We start from the raw sequence: 17,450 nt of genomic DNA, 5'->3' as shown, positions 1-17,450 counted from the left end.
ATCACCGAAAACACTGTGTATTCAATTCATCTCTTAATGTATTATTCTATTATGTTGACGTGGTTTAAAGCAACACTTTTTTTTTTTTTTTTTACACAAAGTAGACTATAAAACGATTTATCGACGCGTCGGATTAACCCCCGCGACTCGAGTCGACTTCATAAATCCTTTGTCGAAGACAGCCCTAATTATAACTCACTTTCTCATTCGCACATGTTAACCCTGCTCCCAGCTGTTTGCCTTTGCCTTTGTCAAGTAAAAAATGCACTTTTTGTGCATCTGGCTGCACTGGAAAGCCAACAGCACTTTATTTTACACCTCTCCCGCTTAGCGGAGAGTCCGGTGTGGCAGAGGAGGTCTCCCTGCACGCGTGCATGTCTCCAAAGTGGTGACAGAATCCCAAAGTCCCATTTCAAGTTTTCAAATGTATAAATAAATATATTTTGAAAATAGAAGATCTACAAGCTCACGTGTACATAATGCAAATGTATTAACCTCTATGAGGATATAGGAGGTTTATATTGTATTATTTCTACATTAATGTTCTGGTTGGGGATAGGAGCTAAATCTAGTGCATTATATCTACATCGTCACTGTCTGGCCAAAACCTCTTAACTCCATTTTGAGGCTTTTGATTTTTTTGGCATAAATCAGGGCTTTACGTCTGTGTGTTGGTTAAAATAATATTGAACCAATGAAAAGTAGTAAAAAGCCCTTCAGTCAAAACCTCCTAACTCCACTTGAGCTCATTTTCCCGAAGGTTTCGGCCCGACAGCAGATACATATGCAATATTATGAACCTATATGCACATATATGGAACTGAATGTGCCATATATGCCTATATATAAGAGCTTTATTAGGTTGCATATATGTCCTACATATATAGGCCTATGAACCCTGAATTTGGTATACTATAGACGGGTTTCTGGTCCACGTTACACTGATAAGAAGTAGGTGCGTGCGCAGGTTCGGTACCAAAATTAGCCAATGAAACCAGCGCTCCCCAAAACAACAGGTTTGGGGATTGGTGGGAATTGATTACATGATACAGTCACCTGTGCATTTAGTCTCTATGTTTGTAAACAAGAAACCCGTCTATAAGACCTCTGCCACACCGCAGGCAGGAGAGGTGTAAAATAAAGTGCTGTTGGCTTTCCAGTGCATCCAGATGCACAAAAAGTGCCATTTTTACTTGGCAAAGGCAAAGGCAAACAGCTGGGAGTAGGGTTAACGTGCAAATGAGAAAGTGAGTATTTATTGATGTTAGGAAATTAAAAGGAAAATCTTTAACCTGTTTCATGTGTTTGTCCTATATTGGATTACTCCTCAGGAGTTTGGACATTGTCTGTATTCTTTTATTCTCTGCTAAGCTGTATAAAACAGCATGGCGGGCCGTCCAGTGCAGCCAGATGTCAGAAAATGTCAAGTGTATCCCCCCCCCTGAAATCTCAGTAGGCTATTTAGTTTTCTTCTTTTATTCATAGTGTCATAATTGCAGGTTTGTTGCAGTTTGAACTTCCATAAATGCTATCGTTTGGGAGCTTGTCAATCATGCTAGCCACACCACTCTCACTCTTACAGCACCCCTCTACAGCAAACTAACCGCTAATTTATCAACAATTTAAAAATATATGGGACCATAATTTAACAAAATGCATATGGTGATTGAACAGGGCAGGAATTTCACTGCGGTCGTGGTCCCTCTCTTTGGCCGTGTGCCCCTTGGAAAATGACATGCCCAAACGGCCAAAGTGGCTGTGGTGCTCCAGAGCCCACAGCAGCTCATTATCTTCATTTTACAGTTTTTCCTCTGCGTGATTTTCCAGTCATTACGGTGACACCAGCGCCTGGTTGGTTGAACTGCTCACATGACCAGTTGTAGATTCAATTTCAAGCCTTGCATGAGCTGTCGAGTCCTGTGACAGTGTTTATACTACACGACAAAAGCATCACCGGGCCAAACAGGAGTTAAATCTGATGCAGCCTGTTGAATAAACACGGATGTGCGAACAAATGCCTCAAACTCAGCTCTACTGAGCTGAGGGCAACAAAAAAAAACGCAATGCCAAGTGAAAAAAAAAAAAAAAAAAGCCATCATTTCCCCAAGAGGCTGAGCTGTCAGAAAGTTCATTATTCCAAGTATTTGAAGTTGAAAAAGGATCGCTCCGTGAACGGGAGGGCGGAGCTCGTGTGCATGTGTGCATGCACATGGCCAGTGGTGGAAAAAAGTACTCAAATCTTTTACTTAAAGAAAGATATCAATACTGCAATATAGAAATAGTAAAAGTCCTCCAAAATTAAAATATACTTGAGTAAAAGTACACAAGAACTGGTCAAAATGTACTTTAAGTACCAAAAGTAAAAGTACAACATTTTACAAAATGTAATCTTAAGTAGCCTAAAGTACAAATATCTCAAAATTACAATAAACAATTAACTACAATATTTAAGTAAATTTACTTAGTTACTTTAAACCACTGCACAAGACCATGGCGTGGATTTACAATCATTATTTTAATTGATGGCCTTCCTGCCCTGGCACAAAAATATTAAAGGCCAAGTGGTCTTGACCCTAAAATGACGAAATTCCAGGCCTGTGTTTGAAAGAAGACTTGATATGATATAGTACTTTATTGTCAGTTCACACTGAAATTTGTCTTGCGACACAGCCTTGATTGGAAGCATGAAGTATTTATGACAATGTTTATTAAGGTAATAAAATCAAGTGTAAAGATTGGCAAAAAACATCCGCTTTTTAGCACCAGCACTGGGGAAACAGCGAAACAAGTGTCCATTGATATGAACTTTGTCTTGAAGTCTGGGCTCTTGGTCATAACGCAATGAGAGAGGAAAACAGAGTCAAGCAGGACAGAAGAATCACCGTAATTTCTCAAATACATCGCCCTGTCATTAAGTGTGCCTGCCATGCAATGGCAAAACACTTATTGTAATCCGCCATACTTAAGTAAGTAAGTAAGTAATTAATGTTCTTGCAAATTTCGGCACGTAATAACTGCCGAACGATTTACGCCACCGCCGCAATATATACATCAAAACGTGCGGCTCGGCCGGGAATGGGGTGCTATTACTTTTCTAAGAGAAAAGTTGTATCGTTTAATTGATATTAATTTATTAGTGAATTAATTTTACCCATTGACTTATAATGGGAATGGCAAAAACTCACATTCAATATTTTTTTTCTCGCAAACCATAGGGGCTACAGTTTCAAAACTTGGAGAGGAGATTTATAATGATATCAAGGATTAAATAAAAAATTATTTCGTCAGTTGGCCTCATGGTGGCGCTATAACAGTCCACTTTACCTTTCGGCCTGTAACTCTTGAACCGTGGGTCGGAAAATTAAAATTCCCTTTTCCCTGGATTCCTTGGGTCATGACGCATCTCCTCATATAGGCCACGCCCATTTGCGTCAGGATAGATTTTCCGCCATTTTGAATTTTCTTCAAAATACACTTTTTGCTCCTTTTCCTACATATTTTCTCCAAATGTCACAAAAATCGATACACACGATCTATGGACTCATGCGATAAACATATTTAAACGATATTTTGATAGTCCATACCGTTCTTCCGTAACAGGGTTCCAAAGTTAGCGGGAGGAGCCCGTTTTGTAAGAAGTAGCCATAAATCACAAACGAAACATCCAGTCAACACCAAATTTTAACCACAAGTGGGGGGCGCTATACTGAACATATACCCAAAAGCATTTCCACTTCGACCCATAGGGGGCACCACAAACGCGCAAAGCGTAACCGTTTCATGCCAAAACGTGTTTTTCAGGGGGAACGACCCTCTCAAAACGAAACACTAACACCAACCGCTACACAAGGTTGCACAGACTTAGCGAGCTGCAGGCTGCAGGCTTAGAAATTTTCTTTTCTAGTTCATATTTATTCCCGACCCCAAAATACAGCTCATTCATTAGGGGACACGTCTTTTAGTTTCCAAATACGTAACAATCCCGTATTACGAGACGGATGGTAACCGTGTGTCACACGCACGTGCTCGTTCATACCCTAACCCTAACCTAGAGTTGGCTCCAGTATAGCTGCGTAGCCAATCAGAAGTGTAGAAAGGAATAATGGTGCACTGAAGTCTCAGTTTCAACACTTCTGATTGGTTACACAGCTACCTCCATCATGGAGGCTCCATGATGACATCATGATTAGGGATGGAGCTCGTTAATTTTTATTGATAATGAGCACCTTATCGATCATGTTTATCGAGACAGGCTTTTATCAAGCCCACTATTGAGCATTTTCTGTTATTTTGTGGAAAGCCATGATGAGACCCTATCAATTCTGAAGCTTTTTTAAATATAATATATATATATATATATATATATATATATATATATATATATATATACAGTATATATATATATATATATATATATATATATATTTATATATATATATATTAGGGCTGGGATGCGATTAAAAAATGTAATCTAATTAATTACAGGCTCTGAGATTAATTAACACTCGTACACCATTACTTTGGTGTACGAGTGAATCAACAAGTGAGTTTTTTAAATCCAAATTTCGCATTCACTGGGCCAAGCAAAGCGCTCTGATCGGCTACTTTTCCCTTTGTGTTTGTTGTCTCTTCTTGGTTGGTGCATCGTTATGATCGGTATGCCCGAAACTGAAGGTTCTGTGGTGTAAAAGCTAAGTGCGATTAAAATGCGTTATTTTTTTTAATCGCGTTAATTTTCTGTAATTAATTAATCGCAATTAATCAGTTAAAGTCCCAGCATTTCCACTTCGACCCATAGGGGGCACCACAAACGCGCAAAACGTAACCGTTTCATGCCAAAACGTGTTTTTCAGGGGGAACGACCCTCTCAAAACGAAACACTAACACCAACCGCTACACAAGGTTGCACAGACTTAGCGAGCTGCAGGCTGCAGGCTTAGAAATTTTCTTTTCTAGTTCATATTTATTCCCGACCCCAAAATACAGCTCATTCATTAGGGGACACGTCTTTTAGTTTCCAAATACGTAACAATCCCGTATTACGAGACGGATGGTAACCGTGTGTCACACGCACGTGCTCGTTCATACCCTAACCCTAACCTAGAGTTGGCTCCAGTATAGCTGCGTAGCCAATCAGAAGTGTAGAAAGGAATAATGGTGCACTGAAGTCTCAGTTTCAACACTTCTGATTGGTTACACAGCTACCTCCATCATGGAGGCTCCATGATGACATCATGATTAGGGATGGAGCTCGTTAATTTTTATTGATAATGAGCACCTTATCGATCATGTTTATCGAGACAGGCTTTTATCAAGCCCACTATTGAGCATTTTCTGTTAATTTGTGGAAAGCCATGATGAGACCCTATCAATTCTGAAGCTTTTTTAAATATAATATATATATATATATATATATATATATATATATATATATATATATACAGTATATATATATATATATATATATATATATATATATATATATATATATATATATATATATATATATATATTAGGGCTGGGATGCGATTAAAAAATGTAATCTAATTAATTACAGGCTCTGAGATTAATTAACACTCGTACACCATTACTTTGGTGTACGAGTGAATCAACAAGTGAGTTTTTTAAATCCAAATTTCGCATTCACTGGGCCAAGCAAAGCGCTCTGATCGGCTACTTTTCCCTTTGTGTTTGTTGTCTCTTCTTGGTTGGTGCATCGTTATGATCGGTATGCCCGAAACTGAAGGTTCTGTGGTGTAAAAGCTAAGTGCGATTAAAATGCGTTATTTTTTTTAATCGCGTTAATTTTCTGTAATTAATTAATCGCAATTAATCAGTTAAAGTCCCAGCCTTTATATATATATATATATATATATATATGTATATATATATATATATATATATATATATATATATATATATATATATATATATAAATAGATGTAGGGGTGTGTGTGTGTGTGTGTGTGTGTGTGTGTGTGTGTGTGTGTGTGTGAGTGTGTGTGTGTGTGTGTGTGTGTGTGTGTGTGTGTGTGTGTGGTTTTACAGTACTATTCATGAATTAATAATAATAGCCTACTGTAAAACTATACTATAAATTGTATATTTGGGTATATAATATAAACTATACATTTTTTTTTTTTTTACAGTAAATGCATATCTGTTTTTTCCATTATCTTTTCTTTGTTTTAAGCAACAACAAAAATCTATATTTGCACTACATTAACTAGGGCCTTCGAATTCAGTACTTTAACAGACAGAAGGCAAATAACCTTTTTATTTTTGGAAAATATTTGAAGAAACTAAATGTGCACCGTCTCTTTAAAAGTGTAATTTATAACGCATAGTATGACAGTGTCACGCAACAAAAAATACCCAATCAACAAGCTCACACTGTGTCTACTCGCATCGCAAAGTGAGCTTGTAGATCTGCAATTTTCGGTAGACTGAGAAGAAGTCACGCTGGCAACGATACAGATTCATTCGCAATGAGCGATATAGTACCAGTAAGACTCACTAATCGGGAGATAAGCGTGATTTTAGCGCAATATGTGTAGGAGCAGTGTCCAAAAATGTGTTTGAAAAAAAAACGTTCAGATGGTGGCGCTATATGGGACAGATCCATGTTGATGACATGAGTATAGACATACTGTGTACCGATTTGCGTGATTTTAGGGCAAAATCTGTCGGAGCAGTGTCCAAAAATGTTTTTGAAAAAATCGGCCTGATGGTGGCACTATATGGGACAGATCCATGTTGTTGACATGAGTGTAGACATACTGTGTACAGAATTGCGTGATTTTAGGGCAAAATCTGTAGGAGCAGTGTCCAAAAATGTGTTTGAAACAATGGGCCTGATGGTGGCACTATATGGGACAGATTCATGTTGACGGCTCTCTTGGCGCCGCCGAGGCGGACGCGTGGGTACCGGCCCCGGCTCTCCCGGTCGCTCCTAGCCCGAGTTACGGCATTTTATGTGCGCTGCAGTGGCGGGGGTCCTCCACTAGGGGCATCCATGCTGGAGCACCAGGAGTCGGTGGTCCCCGGGAATTCCCCGTGAACAGCCCCGTTTGGGTGGTCATTTGGTCATTTTTGCACTTTTTGGCGGCGGCGTAAGGGGGTCCCTGGAGGTCCCTGATGCTCCGGGGGTCCCTGGTGGGGTGGAGGTTGTGCATTGGCAGGCAAGGAGTGTGTGTGCAAAGTTTGGCATGGATTGGGGCGACGGTGGCGGAGATATGAGTTGGGGAAAAGTGTGACGTGACGGACAGACTGACAGACTGACTGAGGGGCAGACTGACAGACAGCCGGTGGAGGTTTTGGTAGTAACTGTGACCTGACGGTCGCAATAAATCTATGGCAGGGATTTTGAGTATCCCAAACGGATTATTATCAATGGAATCATTCATATTTTCAAGCACCACATACTTTGGGTGGAAGAGAACGGTTGTCACGCTGCTGCAACAGCCGACGCTGGCGTTGTTTCAGCTGTACCTCCCGGCCTGGACCCTATAGCGGCCCATGACGTGACGGTGTGACAGTTACCCGATAACAGGCTCGACAAGCCAAAAGCGTATTGATACTCGGGTCTCGATAAATTCAGAACCGGGTTTGTAATGGACCCGGTTTTCGGGCTCCATCCCTAGTCATGATCATTGTGTCTTTTAAGGCAGGTCTTAACTGCACCTAATCTCCCACAAATCGCCGCCGTAAAGCGTTCTTGCCGACAGGCAGCCATCGGGAGCTTGTCTGCAAGAGGCGCTTGCCGTCGATAGGGCTTTCGAAACCCGTCGATGGAAAACTGAGCATGTTCAGTCAGTGCTTGCGGTCGGTGGTAAATCCTCTGCTAGAATGGACCAGAGTCTAGTCTGATACAGTGCAGAAATTTACAGAAGCAAACCTAAATAAGCCAGAGACATTTTCCCTTTGCACATTTTAACTAATACAATCTCAACTGTCAATTTCCTATAATCAAGTTCAAAGCAACGCTAGTAATAGTGCATGACTGTTGTTTTGTTGCAAGCAGAGCAAGAAAAAAAAAACATCTCCGGTTGCCAGATTCTGTGAGTGAAACAAGCGGCCAGGTCTATACAAATAAGCCCAAAAGAAGGGACCAGTTTCAACTATTGAGCTCTATTACATTAGCTATTTTCTAAAAGAATGTTGAAAGCAAGGCTAAATAAGCAACTACACCTCAGAAACAAGCCCAAACTAGAAAATAAATTTTCTACGAAAGTGTGCCTGCAGCTCGCTAAGTGGGTGCAACCTTGTGTAGCGGTTGGTGTTAGCATTAGCATTTTTAGCATTAAAATTAACATCAGCATTAACATTAGAATTTTTAACATTAGCTTTAACATTGGCATTTTTAACATTAGCTAGCATTAGCATTACCATTTTTATCATTAGCATTTTTAGCTTATCATTATCAGAAGTAGCGGTTAGCATTAGTGGTTAGCCGTTGGGACTGTGGTACCACCCACCGAGTTTGAGACCAGTAATGTGTTGGGAAGTGGAGTTATGGATGTTTAAAGCCCAGCCAATAGGAAGGCAGAGGGGCGGGGCTTAAGCAATTACAGATCATTCCTATTGGCCATGTAAGTACACACACCAAATTCCGAGACAGTATAATGCTGCAAACTGGAGTTATGGCTGTTTAAAGCTCAGCCAATAGGAAGAGAGGGGGTAGGGCTTCAGCAATTACATTTCATTCCTATTGGCTGTATATTATCCTGCTTATTAAACAGCTACTTAACCCTCGTAGGGTCTTCGGGTCACTTTGACCCGGTTTTCAATTTTCAACATCAAGAAAAAGTATGTTAAAATATATCTTTTTCCACGAAACTTCTTCTGCTTGGCTTATTTATTGTACTAAACATGTGATATGAAAATGGTACATGTCATGCATTTGCAACACCCCCCTGTATCAACATATAACACCCAGGGTCTTCGGGTCACTTTGACCCGGCCATTGAAAGTGTATGCTAAATGGCTAATATTTAGACCATTTCTTTCTGAAAAAAACATTGGACAAATGAATTCTCTAGTACATAATTTGCTCACCATTAGAAACTACATTGATAACAATTCAATCAATATTATCTCCGCCAGGCCGGGATGGCCAAAGGTGAGTGATTATGTTTTCGTTGCTTCTGTCTGTGAACAGCTAATCTCAGTCACCGCTGGACCAGTCAGCGTGAAACTTTACATGTACTCCCCCAGGAGGCCTAGGAAGATATTCAACCCCAAATCATCCTGTTATAGCGCCACCATGAGGCAGAATTGAGCAAAACAAGTTTTGGGGGATATTTCCAAATTTTCTCTGGTCATTTTGATCAATGTCATGACCTACAGTATGTGTCACATTTTCTATTTAGAGTGGCCACGATTCCAAAGGTGCTTACGATTTTTGCGGGAGTGGCACATTTTGCTACCAAATGGGAACTTCATCCCTATGCCACTTTACAAATTCCAAGTTCCACAGCTTTCCGATGTGATTTGTAGCATTTATTTTATTTTATTTTATTTTGAGTAGCCAATTTTTTTACCCACTTTTTCTCCCCAATCCAGTCCTTATGCCAATTGATTCCTCCCCTATGTTGTCACTGCTGTTGTAGCCTACCAAATCACCTGACAGTGAGGAGCCCCCACCGAGAGGACTATAGGGCCTTCGCCCTTCGTCCTACTCCTCCCTCCCAAAACCAGCTGCCACCCAGCCTGGCTGTAGGAATTCATGTAGTGACAATTATCACCCTCTCCGCCCAGCTTCCCATCCCTCGAACAACAATTGTGTTTGCATAGATGCCCCACGATTGATTCAAATCCACAACCTCTTTAGTGGTAGCAGGGACACTGTGCCACCCGGGCACCTGTAGCACCTTGTGCAAATCAGAATGGGAGAAATATTTGATATAGTTCTTGATCAAATGACAATAGGGATAATATGTACCAATTGGTGTGAGGTTTGGACAAAGTCTATATGGTAATACCAACAAAATATTTTGCAAAGATCAGTCTCATGGTGGTGCTATGAAAGACAGATGGGAAAGATTTCTAGTGGAGTTTCTTTCTAGGCCTCCTGGGCGTATGTGTGCCAAGTTTGATGCTGAAGTGGTGCCTGAGATTAGCTGTTCACACAACGGCCTGATGGTGGCGCTGTGAAGAATTTGGGGAGGAGGTTCTTCCTAGGCCTCCTGGGAGTGTGTGTGTAGTTTCACACTAATTGGTCCAACTTTCCCGAGATTAGCTGTCCACAGACAGAGGGGTGAAAATATAATCCCTCACCTTTGGCCATCCCGGCCTGGCGGGGATAATAAAAAATATTGATTGAATTGTTAGTAAAGTAGTTAGTAATGACAATCAAATTGTGTTTAATATGATTTTTTGGGATTTCTAACTACTTTAGAATGGTTTAATATGAGCCGGGTCAAAGTGACCCGAAGGCCCTGGGTGTGACTAGAACACGAGGATCCTACGAGGGTTAATTCATTCATAAATTGACTCCTTCTTTCTTTCCAGTAATGAAAGTGTTCCATAAGTGTGGATATCACTACATTAAAGTCATTCTGTTTTGTTTTCAGGACAACATCAGGTGATCGGGTCTTCTCAGCCTGTGCTGGCCAGAGAGGGAGATGATGTCATCCTTCCATGTCACATTGAACCCCCTGTCGACATGGAGGAGCAGACTGTGGAGTGGACCAGACCTGACTTGACACCAACATATGTGCACGTTCACCAAGATGGACGTTACAAGTTCCAGTATACCAACCCATCGTACAAACAGAGGACAACCCTGTTTCATGAAAAGTTGTCTCGTGGTAACATTTCACTGAAGCTGTACGGAGTGAGGCTCTCAGACGAGGGGACCTACAAGTGTTCTGCAATAACCCCGGACCCCAGCAGCAGTTCGATCGAGCTCCGTGTTGGTAAGATTTAATGTTCAAAATGGGTCAATAGGGTATACCGTATGCACTAGGGATGCGAAGATATACCGGTACGGATCGTAATCGCGATACAAGCGTCCGCGATACGAGTGAATCGGTTCATTCAGTGTGTACCGGTACAATAGACGGCCGAAATCGTGATGGATCGTACCGTGAGTGTCTGGATCGGTACATTCCACGGTTGTATCGGTTCTTCCATATAGTATTTCATTCTATCCTGTGTTTCCGAGGCGCCATGAATGCACCATCATCAACCGTTCAGCCCCCTCCCCAAAAGCCAGTCTTTAACGCGAGCTGCGACTCGGACAGACGGACAACATCTGCACTCTGCATGCAGGCAACCAGGGAGACAGACAGTGCAGCGAAATGCGAGTGAATCAACACGGACGAACTAGCAGCCCCACGGGTTAAAAAGATGCAATATTAGTATGTACAGTACTTAGCTTTATAACATCCAAGTCAGCTGCGCTGATTGTTGTCACAGAGTAGCACAGGCTGATCGAGTGATATGTAATCAACAGCCGTTTCTTAGCGAATCTCCGACGGACAATTGATTGAGATCATCTTCTGCGCTATATTAACTGCACACACACAACAACAATGTTGCTGGGTGTTGTAGGACTACTGCTTGCGTTTAAAACAAAGTATTTGTCACTGTTATACAACTTTCCTGTCATGCAACTCATGCAAGCAACTCTCTCACTTTCTCTGCTGCTAGTTCTGCTCTGGGAAAGAAGCCTAATTTATACATCGCAGTACAAGGGTGTCGCACCTAAAATAGCAGACCTACAAGCTCACAATGCGTCGTGGATGCGACGCGCTGTGAGCTTGTAGGTCTGTTTTAAAACATTTTGGCTATAAAAATTGCATAATCCTGGATTAAATATAATATAATATAATATAATATAATATAATATAATAATACAAACCAGGGAGAACTTTATTGTTTTTCAGGTCAAGGACCCCTTAGCTCAGACAGAGATCAAGCAGGGACCCTCGCTGTAGGCTAGGCATTACTGTATCACACAAATATTTGGCAGGCCCCCTGTAATAACCCTGGATTGGGATCCCTGACCCCCAGTTGAAGACATATAGGCCTACTAATAATGACATAGGCCTTCTATATGATTAGTTATCAAACAATTCTACAATAGCCAGCAGCTTTGTGTTCTCCCAGAATACTATATGTTGGGTTGTTAGACAGAGCCTAGTACTACAGTGAAACAATAAATTCTCTTGAATTTAAATTTCATACATTTTTAGTCGCTATGTTTTGTAAATTTGGGGATTTGGGCTTGAATCGTGGTGAATCGTGAATCGTATCGCATCGTATCGGGAACAGGGCTGGATCGTGATGTATCGTATCGGCAGGATTTCAATGTATCGCAATTATATCGTATCGCTGGCAGTGTATCGAGGTGCGTATCGTATCGCCACAGTGGTCGAGATTCGCATCCCTAGTATGCACATATGCCATTTTGTTCTAGCCTGGCGGAGCCAGACGTTATTATCTGTGTTCATTCCTTCCACAGTATAACGTCTGGACTTTTGGCCTATTGGCAGCTTGAAAAGTGGGCGGGTGTACTTGCCTTGACAGACAGACTCCTCTAACCAATCAGCATAGCAGAACATCTCTCAGCCAGTCGGAAGAACGGCAAACAAACACGTCTTTTCGGCCGATAAACTCCACTAGCGCATCCCCTGTGTTCCTTTTTAATTGTTGTAATTGATTCCAACTCTGAAATAACTGCACTTATTGCTTCTTTTATGGTTAGAGCGTTAACTGTTACACTTGTTGCATCGCGAGGGCAGCCATTGTTGTTTTGAAAATGCTGCAGCAGCAGCATGCATCTACATCCCCGTCTACACATGGACCAATCAGGGGAAGCTTTCCACTTGTTGTCAGGAAGACTACGTTTGTTGTGCGGAAGCATAGTGCGGAAGCAGTCATTGATTGGCCCCGATCAGAGAATAATCGGTATACTCGCTGCCAATCAACGGAAGTCCAGACGTTATACTGTGGAAGGAATGAACACAGATAATAACGTCTGGCTCCGCCAGGCTAATTTTGTTCTACTTCCGGGTGTCTTTCGACTTCCTTCACAGGTGTTACTGATGATACTAATTAAGGCTCTGTTTGATTTATTGTACAATGGTTCTTTAATTTCAAGGACCCCCATAACTCTCCGCAAGGGTCCATTTGATTCCATTTGTACACTCAGAGTTACACACCTGTATGTGGACATTTGGAACCCACTCAAGCAGTGCCGAGGGAAGTAGGGGTGCTGGGGGTGCGGCCGCACCCCCTCCCCCACGTCCCACCGCACCCCCCACCGCACCCCCTAAAGGGGGGTTGGGGGAAAAATATTGCCGATCGGCAAGTAGAGGCTCTGACATCAGTGGCGTGAAGTAGGAGCTATTTGGCTACTTCTATTTCCAGTACAATTTCAAAATAAACATGTGTTGAATGATCGATTGTATAGACAAAAAAAAAAGAAAGGCTCTTGTTTTGAAATGTGCTTCTGGGCACTGTTTAGACAGGAAATGGCTTTCAAAGGACTTCCCTTTTAACTTGTCTAAGCGTCTGTCTCTCCGTGCGTAACATATGCGTCATGGACTCGGGTGAATTATAACAATACGGGCATAAAAGGAATATACAGAACACCAAGACAACACAACCTAGGCTATGAAGGCATTAAACATCGCCCTCTGCTAGCCCTGGCGTCCTCACTGGTGAGTCGTGGCTAAAGACTTGTAATGATGAATGCTATGTTATGCTGCTGTGCTGCCTGGCTAGGCTAATGTTTGGGCTAGCTAGTGGCTAATGGCTATGGTGTACCAGAAGTTGACCAGCTGTTTCCTAACACTGGGGTCTGGACCGATGCGGCGGACAATATAGCATCTAATAATATCCTGCTGGCTGCAATCAGATCAGTGGCATATGGCCACTGTGTGCGCATTTTTTATATGTCTCCGCACTGTCCACAGCCCGTTTGGAGAGGCAAAGGGAAAGTTTAGTGTGCAGTTCCCAATTGTGTTACATTTAGCTAAAAAATAAACCGCGGAAACCCGAATAAAACATGCAAAAAAGGTTATAAAACACAATTAAAATCCAATTTTTTGCGCGCGCGCGAACGGGGATCGTGTCACTGCACGCGCGCTTCGCGCGCGTGCGTGACACGATCGACAGCCCCTCCTGCCTCAAATTAGTTCCCACGGCTATGCACTCAAGAACACTTTGAGACCCACTGGTGTAGCAGAGTGTTTCCAGTGAGCCATGCACAATATCAGCACCCTGACTCTGTTTGAGAGGCCCGGAAGTAGAACAAAATGGCATTTGTGCAATTGTGCATATACCCTATGCTCAAGTTCCCTCAGCCCTATGTTCCCTCGATGTTAACCACTATGCCCAGCCTAACTCTAACCCTAACCTCAGAGAGGGAACATAGCCAAGATCCCTTCAAAACATGGATGGGGAAACAGAAAGCAGTAATTTACCCTTCATCTCCATTCCCATATAGAACTATTTAACACTGTTACTGAACAAACACTCTATAGCAATGATTACTGTCACAATATAGAGTTATTTAACACTGTTACTGAACACACACACTCTATAGCAATGATTACTGTCACAATATAGAGCTATTTAACACTGTTACTGAACAAACACTCTATAGCAATGATTACTGTCACATAGAGCTATTTAACACTGTTACTGAACAAACACTCTATAGCAATGATTACTGTCACAATATAGAGCTATTTAACACTGTTACTGAACAAACACTCTATAGCAATGATTACTGTCACAATATAGAGCTATTTAACACTGTTACTGAACAAACACTCTATAGCAATGATTATTGTCACAATATAGAGCTATTTAACACTGTTACTGAACAAACACTCTATAGCAATGATTACTGTCACAATATAGAGCTATTTAACACTGTTACTGAACAAACGCTCTATAGCAATGATTACTGTCACAATATAGAGATATTTAACACTGTTACTGAACAAACTCTCTATAGCAATGATTACTGTCACAATATATCTGCCATTCATTTTTCCCATAGACTTTTACCAGTATTAGTATCTTAGATTTTTGGATTTGTCACAAAGACAACATACCTCAAGTTCTTTGTGGAGAGAGTTATTGAAATAGTAATAATTATCGTAAATTATTATTAACTTACTATTAACCCTATTTTGGCTCTAGGTGAAAATATCAGATCTACAAGTTGACAAGGCATCTCATTCTCAATGCAACCTGATGTGAGCTTGTAGATAATCTTATACTGTTGTACTGGGATCTGACCAGTACAACCACAGTGTGTTACTGTTGTACTGGGAGCTGACCAGTACAACCACAGTGTGTTACTGTTGTACTGGGAGCTGACCAGTAAAACGACAGTCTGTTACTGTTGTACTGGGAGCTGACCGGTACAACCACAGTGTGTTACTGTTGTACTGGAAGCTGACCAGTACAACCACAGTGTGTTACTGTTGTACTGGGAGCTGACCGGTACAACCACAGTCTGTTACTGTTGTACAGGGAGCTGACCAGTACAACCACAGTGTGTTACTGTTGTACTGGGAGCTGACCAGTACAACCACAGTGTGTTACTGTTGTACTGGGAGCTGACCAGTAGCTGACCAGTACAACCACAGTGTGTTACTGTTGTACTGGGAGCTGACCAGTACAACCACAGTGTGTTACTGTTGTACTGGGAGCTGACCAGTACTGGGAGCTGACCAGTACAACCACAGTGTGTTACTCAGTGTTGCACCCGAACGCGTTCAATGAACGATCGTTCATGAACACGTTCATATATTGGCCGAACGTGAACTGAGCGTTCTTTGTTTTCGCTTGATGAACGATATTGTCGAACGCGTTCATTCTGACGCCCGTGAACGGTGTTCGTCGGCCGTTCATGCGGCGGTCTGCGCCTCCGTGGTCGTCTCTCCTCTCGTCTCTCTTTTCATTCACATGCTCCAATAGTATGCACTGCACGCAACTCCTCGCGAACGTTGATATGCAGTGCTGCAGCTGGGTGCTTCATCACATGAAGCACTGTGAATCTCCTCCTTGTTACGTCTCGCAGTCGCAACTCGCAAATAAAGCCTGACTACTTTGTCGTATGTGTGTTGCACTGCGAAAATAGCTGATCTGCAAGCTCACAACGCGTCGCATCCACAAGACAACGTGAGCTTGTAGATCAGCTATTTTATATGTTGTGCGCGGGGTTTAGAAACTTCGGCCTTCAGCCCTTCACAATAAGGGTGCAGGAAGACTGGGCACTGGGCAGTGGGCACCTAAATATTGTGGGCACCTCAATGTTAAGCTGGATGAAATTATTACTGTGTGTGGTTCTATATGGGCTGTGTCAATAATTCTGACAAATAATAGCTTGCAGCAACGTCTACATTTCTTTTTTTTTTAATAGCCAAAAGTATAAAAATATTATGGTTAAAAAAAGAACTAAAAAGAACTAAGTTAGTTCATTTTGGGGAACCATGAACTTTAGTTCAAAATGTAGAATTATAAACTATGAAATTAACTAGTTCATTTTAGAAGTTTTGAACTTGAACTTGAACTAGCTCATTTTGAAAGTGAACTTTCCCAACACTGGTGTTACTGTTGTACTGGGAGCTGACCACTGGGAGTGACCAGTACAACCACAGTCTATTAGTGTTGTACTGGGAGCTGACCAGTACAACCATAGTTGCGACCGTAGGTCGCATTTACTACCAAAAGCTCCACAGGCTGTCTGTCACTCCTTGACTGCCAAACTACAACCTCCAAGGACCCCCAGAGCCCCAGGGACCCCCAGGTCCCTGGGGGACCCCCAGATGTAAAAAATGACCAAATGTGCTCACACGTCACACTTTTTCCCTGCTTATATCTCCGCACCCGTTGACCCGATCCATGCCAGATTTTACACACACACTCCTTGCCTCCCAAACTACAACCTCCAAGGACCCCCGGAGCCCCCCCCCAGATGTAAAAAATGACCAAATGTGCAAAAATGACCAAATGACCACCCCAACGGGGCTGCTCACGGGGAATTCCCGGGGACCACCGACTCCTGGTGCTCCAGAACGGATGCAAAAGTGGTGGCGCCCCCAGTGGAGGACCCCCTGCCACTGCAGCGCACATAAAATGCCGTAACTCGGGCTAGGAGCGTCCGGGACAGCCGGGGCCGGTACCTATTCGTCCGCCAAGGCAACGCGGAGACCCCACCCCTCATTTCTCACATGGCCCTATTCTAGCGCCACCTTCAGGCCGATTTTTAAAACACATTTTTGGACACTGCTCCTACAGTTTTTGCCCTAAAATCACGAATATCACTATAATAATAATAATAAACCTTTATTTCTATAGCACCTTTCAAAACGAGGTTACAAAGTGCTTTACAAGAGTTACACAGAACATCAAAGGACAGAGAAAAAAACATACACACAAGAGGTTATAAGGATTAAAAATAATGCAGAAAAACAATGCAT

General features: G+C 42.1%; 1 protein-coding gene across 1 annotated transcript in view; it reads left to right on the top strand.

The window, feature by feature from the left end:
- Positions 1-10,858: 10,858 nt before the first annotated feature.
- The window catches only part of LOC308301983 (putative serine/threonine-protein kinase irlB), a gene marked incomplete at its 3' end in the record, with an annotated part of 41,723 nt that continues 35,131 nt past the window's right edge, over positions 10,859-17,450 (top strand). The window contains exon 1 of the mRNA XM_080746128.1: positions 10,859-10,919. The remainder of the gene's footprint in view (positions 10,920-17,450) is intronic.

This window comes from Nannobrachium achirus (genome assembly GCF_963921795.1).
Source record: "Nannobrachium achirus genome assembly, chromosome: 17".
Lineage (NCBI taxonomy): Eukaryota > Metazoa > Chordata > Actinopteri > Myctophiformes > Myctophidae > Nannobrachium > Nannobrachium achirus.
Note: the sequence above shows the minus strand (reverse complement) of the source record. Positions and strands in the feature narration are given on the sequence as shown.